The sequence below is a fragment of the Humulus lupulus genome, chromosome 1, assembly GCF_963169125.1.
Source record: "Humulus lupulus chromosome 1, drHumLupu1.1, whole genome shotgun sequence".
NCBI lineage: Eukaryota > Viridiplantae > Streptophyta > Magnoliopsida > Rosales > Cannabaceae > Humulus > Humulus lupulus.
Genome location: NC_084793.1, coordinates 111,255,028 through 111,262,126, shown reverse-complemented (window position 1 = coordinate 111,262,126; position 7,099 = coordinate 111,255,028). Strand labels below are relative to the sequence as shown.

The 7,099-nt window shown below is 31.7% G+C and overlaps 1 pseudogene; it reads right to left on the bottom strand.

The window, feature by feature from the left end:
• Window positions 1-1,783: 1,783 nt before the first annotated feature.
• LOC133816244 (ureide permease 1-like) lies at window positions 1,784-3,255 on the bottom strand (annotated as a pseudogene).
• Window positions 3,256-7,099: the final 3,844 nt, after the last annotated feature.

Genomic DNA, 7,099 nt, shown 5'->3' with positions numbered 1-7,099 from the left:
CTCTCCAGTGGCCAAGTTAATATCCTTTCGCATACCATTACTACTACTACAAAAGTGAGCTTTCCCAACAGATTTTAACTGTCACTAACTATCATATTTGCCTATGCCAACGTAGGGGTAGCTACAGCAACAGTTAAAAGTTATCACCGTTGCTTGAAACGCTGACAGTTTTTAGATGTCACTGTTGCTGGCAACACCGACAGTTATTAAGTGTCGTCGTTGCTGGCAATGCCAAAAGTTATTACATGTTGCTGGCAACACTGACAGTTAATAGTTGTCGTGGTTGGCTCTCTATGATGACATTTTTTAACTGTTGCAATGTTTGCACACCAGAGGGCACGATAGATATGTTGTCAATGTCCCCTAGTTTCAAAATCAACGCAGAAAATGACAGTGAAAGAATGCACATCAAAAGTTAAATTATATTAACATTGGTAACATTAACTTTGTATTTGATTAGTTCTAACACTTTCTAATAAAAGAAATACATAGTTCCAAAATAGTTTGTCATAAAATTGATATCTAGCAAAGTTTTTAAAAAAAAACTAGTTTGTCATAAAATGGATATTTAGAAAAGTATGCACATCAAAAAGCTAAATTAACACAACCTATAATGTGTTGGATTCATTATATATTTGATTAGTTCTAACAATTTCTAATAAGAGAAATACAAAGTTTAAAAAATGACTAAATCCCCTCACATAGGTACTGAGCATGCATGCCATCATTTAGTGAGATGCAGTAGAATATATCACTACAAGAAAAAATGCTTTTAATAACACCAAAAATGTGGTATCAAAACATACCATAACACTTTTTGATGTGTTAAGACCGACTATGTTATCGTAGGTAAGGTTACTTTACATAACACTTTATCATTGTTATACAGATGTGTTATTATACTGTCAACGATAACAGACTTTCTGTGTTGTTTTAATAAATAGATAAGTGTTTAATTATATTATTTATAGTCGATTGTATAACACATTTCAATACTTATAAATTTGTGTTATACTACACTTTAGTATAACACATTATTTGTGTTATATAATGAAGTTCGCATAACAAAAATTCTTTACTTGTAAAAAGTGTTATTGTAATAGATATTATAACACATTTTTCGTATTATTTTAATATTTAGATAAGTTTAAATTCTCATTATATATTCATTTATATAACACTAATTTATTCTATTATATTTTAATTTTTTTTATATAATTAAAATTAGCTTTCTAATATATACTAGCATCATCAAATGAACTTGATTTTCCAATAACAAATAGTAAAAACATTCAACATTATATTAACAATCCACAAATTAGTTTAAAACATTCAACACGGTCATCAACAACAAAATGTTCTTAAAGTATTCAAGTAGTCTTAAATATTCAACATATTGAAAAGTTACTACTTCCAGCACAAAATATTCTATAGCTGCCCAACACAAAACCTTCAAAATTAAGTATCCTTTTCTATTTCGCTTGTCACATCTGCAAAATAAACAAAGAAATATTTTATTGTTATTATCTAGCATCACAAATTACTTCAAGAAAAATGCTATGGAAATTATTTACAAGAGAGGACACTTGTAATGAGCATAATATTAATTCAAATTAGCCCCATTATCATTTTGTCTTTCTCATCTTCCCTATCAAATCAATCAAATAATACTATCATAATACTATCAATTGAACCAACAACTTCTCGTATAGTTTGTTAATGCATCCTCATCAGTATTATCAAACCACGGGCCAACCTATAACTTTACATAAAAGACTACCCAAAAACAAAGGCAAAGGGTTGTGTATGCAGCTGACTCCTACTTTCGATGCCCTGATGATGCCATAAGAACAGCAACAGCCACAATAAACATAGACAACATACTTACTAGCAATATATATGTTCTTCTTGACGATTTTCTGTATCCTCTAAACAAAAGAATTCCCCAGAAAGTGCTTACTAGTGGAAGTGCCTGCTAATCACCACCCCAAAAAAGTCCATATTAGTATGTGATGCACATTTTAGTTCAGTTGAAATTTTGTACAAACAAGTTTATCCCACAAAAGAGAATTTTGGAATCAAGACAAAAAATATATATTTGAACCAACCTGAACAACATCTGTTGCAGCATACCCTGCAGCTTGGCCTCCCATGAATTGGAGACCATTGCCAAACCCACAGAGCAGACCGGCCATTAAGGCCCAGCCTCTACCATTCCAGTCATTCATATAAGCCTTGAATGATGATTTGGGTAAGTCCAGCACAGGGTAGTAAAGGAATGTGATGTGAGGATTATAGTAAGGACAAAACAATATACTAAGAAGTAAAAGAATGCAGTGTAGACAACCAAGTGAGGAACCCTATCTTTCAATGTATGCCATTGATCATTTGTTGCCAAGTTGAATGTTGGTGAGAATTGAGAAAAGCAAACACCAGCAAAGAAACATATGGAGAGTCCAATGAGAGTGCTTTTCCCAAACACCTGTAGGAAGAGTTATAATTATTAAATGTGATAGAGAATCTGAGATGTTTGGATTTGAATGTCAGGTGATGAACGTCCAAATATTGTTGTGTTGTATTTTTGCAACACAAGATTATCACTTTTCATCTAAATGTGAGAATTTTAATTGATTTTCCATACAAAAAATTATTGTCTTTTACAGTGCCATCTATAGTGGTACAACTAGTTTTCTGCTCATTCTCATTATCCTTAAGTGCACCATCAAACAAAACAATTAAGTAAAAATTGCATCACTCAACAAGCTTGATGATTTTATTTTGAAAAATGAATAAAAACAAGATAATTCTTTGATAACCTTAAGAATAAATGAATGAAACATACCCCTCTTTAGATGAAAAACTTTCAAGCTTTTCTTTATTATCAGCTGCATTAGATGAGTGGACAGTAGAAGCAAGGAAAACTGCAACCAAGAAGCAGCCAACGCCGAGGAAAAGGATCTCGACTCTATTAATTCTATTGTCTAAAAAGTAATTCAAGGTTGTTCCTGTCACCATTAAAGATCGCAACAGAAGCAAAAAATTCAGTATCTATAAGAGCAACACAGACAAACATCAACATTTAGAAATGGTCAGAGAGAGAGAATGAAAGAAAGGACCTATAACAACTGTTATGCTTGCAGTGATCACTTCTGTGATTGATAAGCCAACAAAATCCCAAGCATACTGAGTTGAGATATTTCCAAGGCTAAGTACCACCCCTCTTTCCATTGCAAACATCACAGAAGGCCAATTATCCTGCACTAATCACCCTAACATGAATCGAAACCAAATACATACAATACAATACAACTCCACTATGGAAAACAGATGAAATTTTCATTATGATGTGTTCCTTATGACTGGTCTCTCCAAATAGCACCACATTCATCAAAGAGAATAGAGAATGAATGAACTAAACTTTATCTAAATATATGCAAGTGTTGAATATTTGTGATTCAACACTTGTAATGAGCTAAAAAATATAATCAATATTGAATTAATCATGAGAAGGAGCAGCCAAAAGAATTATATAAAAAAAGAAGAGGAAAAAAAAAAGAATGGATTCTCGACATGTCTCATAATAATTGGACCTTTTTATTAAACTTTATGGAGACAAGATTGCCACAATAAAATTGTCTAGCAATATTTTTATCTCATTTTCTTATCTAACTTTTAGCTTCTATAAAAATAAATTGATTTTCACCTCTGCTAAATTGATTTTCAGCTCTTTTAGGGTAAAAAGAAAAAAAATAAAAAGGATAACAGAAGCTTCTGTTTTGGGGATAATCTTTGAAAATTACATAGGCCAAAAAAATATGAAAAAAGCCTTTGGCATGCCTTAATAATCAATGGTGGTCATTATCTAGATGGTATCATCATAGGAAGGAGCACCATCACACTGTACTACATGGTATCATCAACATTCCTTTGTGATCAAATAATAGCATTTCATACTTCCAAACAGGCCTCACATAAGAGTACTTAATAGAAAATGAATTAGATAAAATGATCTATGTAAATGTACCAGAGATATGGGACTTTATTATTTATAGCTGAATAGTACAAAGATACAAAAAGAGGGAAAAAGGAGCTGGAAACCAAGAAGTGATTAACAGGAAACTAACCACACTAATCTACTAACTATAGCTGAACCTATATTACAGTTAGAGCTAACTAACTACATGTGCAAAAGTATTTGAAAACCACATGAATATAGTTAACTCATAGTATTTAGAAATCACATGAATGTTAAATTATGAAAAAGTAGGCACCAAATAAAATTAGAAAGAGATCCAATTCGTTTCATTCCTAAAAATATCAAGGTACCAAATACACATAAGGACCGAGTATGACTACCACAAATAAGCACAAATTTAAGGTACTGAAATACAATACATCAAGCAAGCCCAAATGAAAGGTCAAGTACAACTACCACAGGTAAACTATTTGTTCAACGTATTTTGTTCAGGTAAATTACTTAAGTGGGCAATATTCTATTTCCTACAAATTTAGAAGGAATTGACACAAAGAAAGAATAAAATTGTATGCAAAAAGAACTAAAGCAACGATCAAGTTGGATTTAGGATTAAGGATTGATTTATCTGTATTTTAAATACCATGTCAAAAAAAATCATTCTACTAAGCAAATTGAATATAATGTAACCAAATTCTACCTACAAAGAAAGGCCATCAATACCACATCACTATCATCCTTTTCAAACAAACACATAACCCAAAAAAAAAAAAAAAGAACTCAGTGATTTCAAAACTAAATAAATACTTGAAAGATAAAGGAAAAAAAAACTAAACTTACAAGGGAACTGAGAGATAAATTTGAAGAGAATGTTGCTTCATCCTGAATTGGAAATATTTTTATGAACAAAGTGCTCAAGGATATATAAGACCACCATTTTGATTTGATACTTTCGTGCCTATATAATTTAATTATTGCCACAATGCTACTTGATGTACTAAAAATTAATGAATATCATGACATTGTTCAAACTGTATTTAAGTTGAGTGAACTTCATTATAGGAGTTGGCCCTAAATAGAACTTTTATATATATATACATATAATTTCATGCATTAAAGCATAAAAATTATTCTGGTCTAGATCTAAAAACAAAGAATAAAACATGTTCTTATTCAGTTGCATATTTAAGTAGTTTAATAAAATATGGCTTCATGCCCTTTCTGGATATCAATAAAATAATTATTGAACTATAAAGAGTCCATAAATCCAAATTACCTCCAAATTCTTTCTCCAACACGCAATGCCATGAAGAGAAACAACCCAACCCATATTCTAGCAAGACAAATGTAGGAGAAGTAGACCGAATGAAGACGGATGAGATCATTCTAGCAAACATAAAAAATATGGATGAGGGAAAATAGCATACACCAAATGGTTAATAATCTCCCATAAAATTAACAGTGGGATCCAACAACAAACTAACAATAACATATGCCAAGTACGTATTGTATAAGGATCACTAAAACAATGCATATATATAAAGTATATATTCAACCTTAGATGTGTTTCCAAGTTAATGTAAGCTATTAAATGTAATATCCATCTTTTAGTTTCATGGTATATTCCTATTCAGTTGCATATTCGTGTTTCCAAGTTAATGTAACCTTATAAAATTTATATGCAACTAAACCATCCCTTCTCATTAAGTGATTCATATAATATGTATATTATTGATTTATTGGAAAAAAAATGGAGACACCATCTCTACATGTACATAAGACTTTTTAGTTCCAAGGAACACATAATGCACATCTTTTGTTCTTATGCCAAGGGAACCATGTTATTCACACCCCTAATTATATTAATGTGCACTAATCAAACTATAAATATTTAAATAACTCCTCACTGCCACTGATACAAATAAAATACCACCACCACCACCATAACTAGGAACACATATAAGATCAAGCAGTCATCTATAATTGAGCACCACCACTACTTATCATCTCTGTCGAGACCAACAACTCAAAAAGCTAGTTTGGTACAACTAACTTCTAGAAAATAATAAAGCCAACCCAGATTTTGACCAAAGCCAGAAAAGAGGAACCGCAAACTAATAATTTCTTTTATAAAAGAACTCTGCAATCATTCTTTTGAAGATTTTGTCGATATACTACGATTTGAAGTGTGAAATGCAAAAAAAAAGGTTCATATAAAACAGGAGGCTTACTTATACTTCAATCCCTCCCGAAGTTCTATAAATTAAAGATGATGAAATGGGATGAGGAAACACTGAAAAAAAATCATTAACTCACTAAGAGCAACTTAATATTTTTAGTATAACAACAAAAAACCAGAACAGAAACCTACAGAGAACTACTTTACTATAACCAAAAAGTGGAATTTATGGAGAACTTTTCGAGCCCATAACAGAAACCATAACAAACTTCAACCATCAATAGAGGAAAACTCATGAAGCAAGAACTAAGATGTTATAGTATTAGTGAACATCTAACTTGAATAAAAAAAATTCAGACAAATAATCACAAACAAATTGATCTCAGATAGAAAGGCTAACACATAGAGCTTGAGAAAGAGAGAAAGAGAGAGAGACCATACCTCGGTAGAGAAAAATAGAGAGAAACAAAAACCAGATTATCTCCTTGATCAAATATTGAGCTTTGCAAATTGAGAATGATGTGAACAAACCTTGAGAGTCAAGTAGGGACGAGACACAGCAAAACCAAAGGAAACAACAAGGGTAACTACTGATACTACAACACCAGCAAATGGAAGATAAATTTTCAAACATAGACAGGGAGAACTCGGGGAGAGTAAACTACAATAGGTGGTGAAAGAAGAACCTGCAAAGAATACCAAAAATACAATTTTTTTTCTTCGCCTACATAAAACATGACCGCAAAAAATCATTAGATAACGAAGAAAACTACTGACTTACTAGAACACGACCAGGAAAAATTATGAACTTGCTCTCCTCCAAGAGAGAAGACACAAGTATCATATCATGAACAAAACTGCCAAGACTAGAGGGAAAAAACTGGTAAGAATAAAAATGTTACCACCCAAATGCAAATCCTCCTCGCCATCACCAGGAACAACAAACC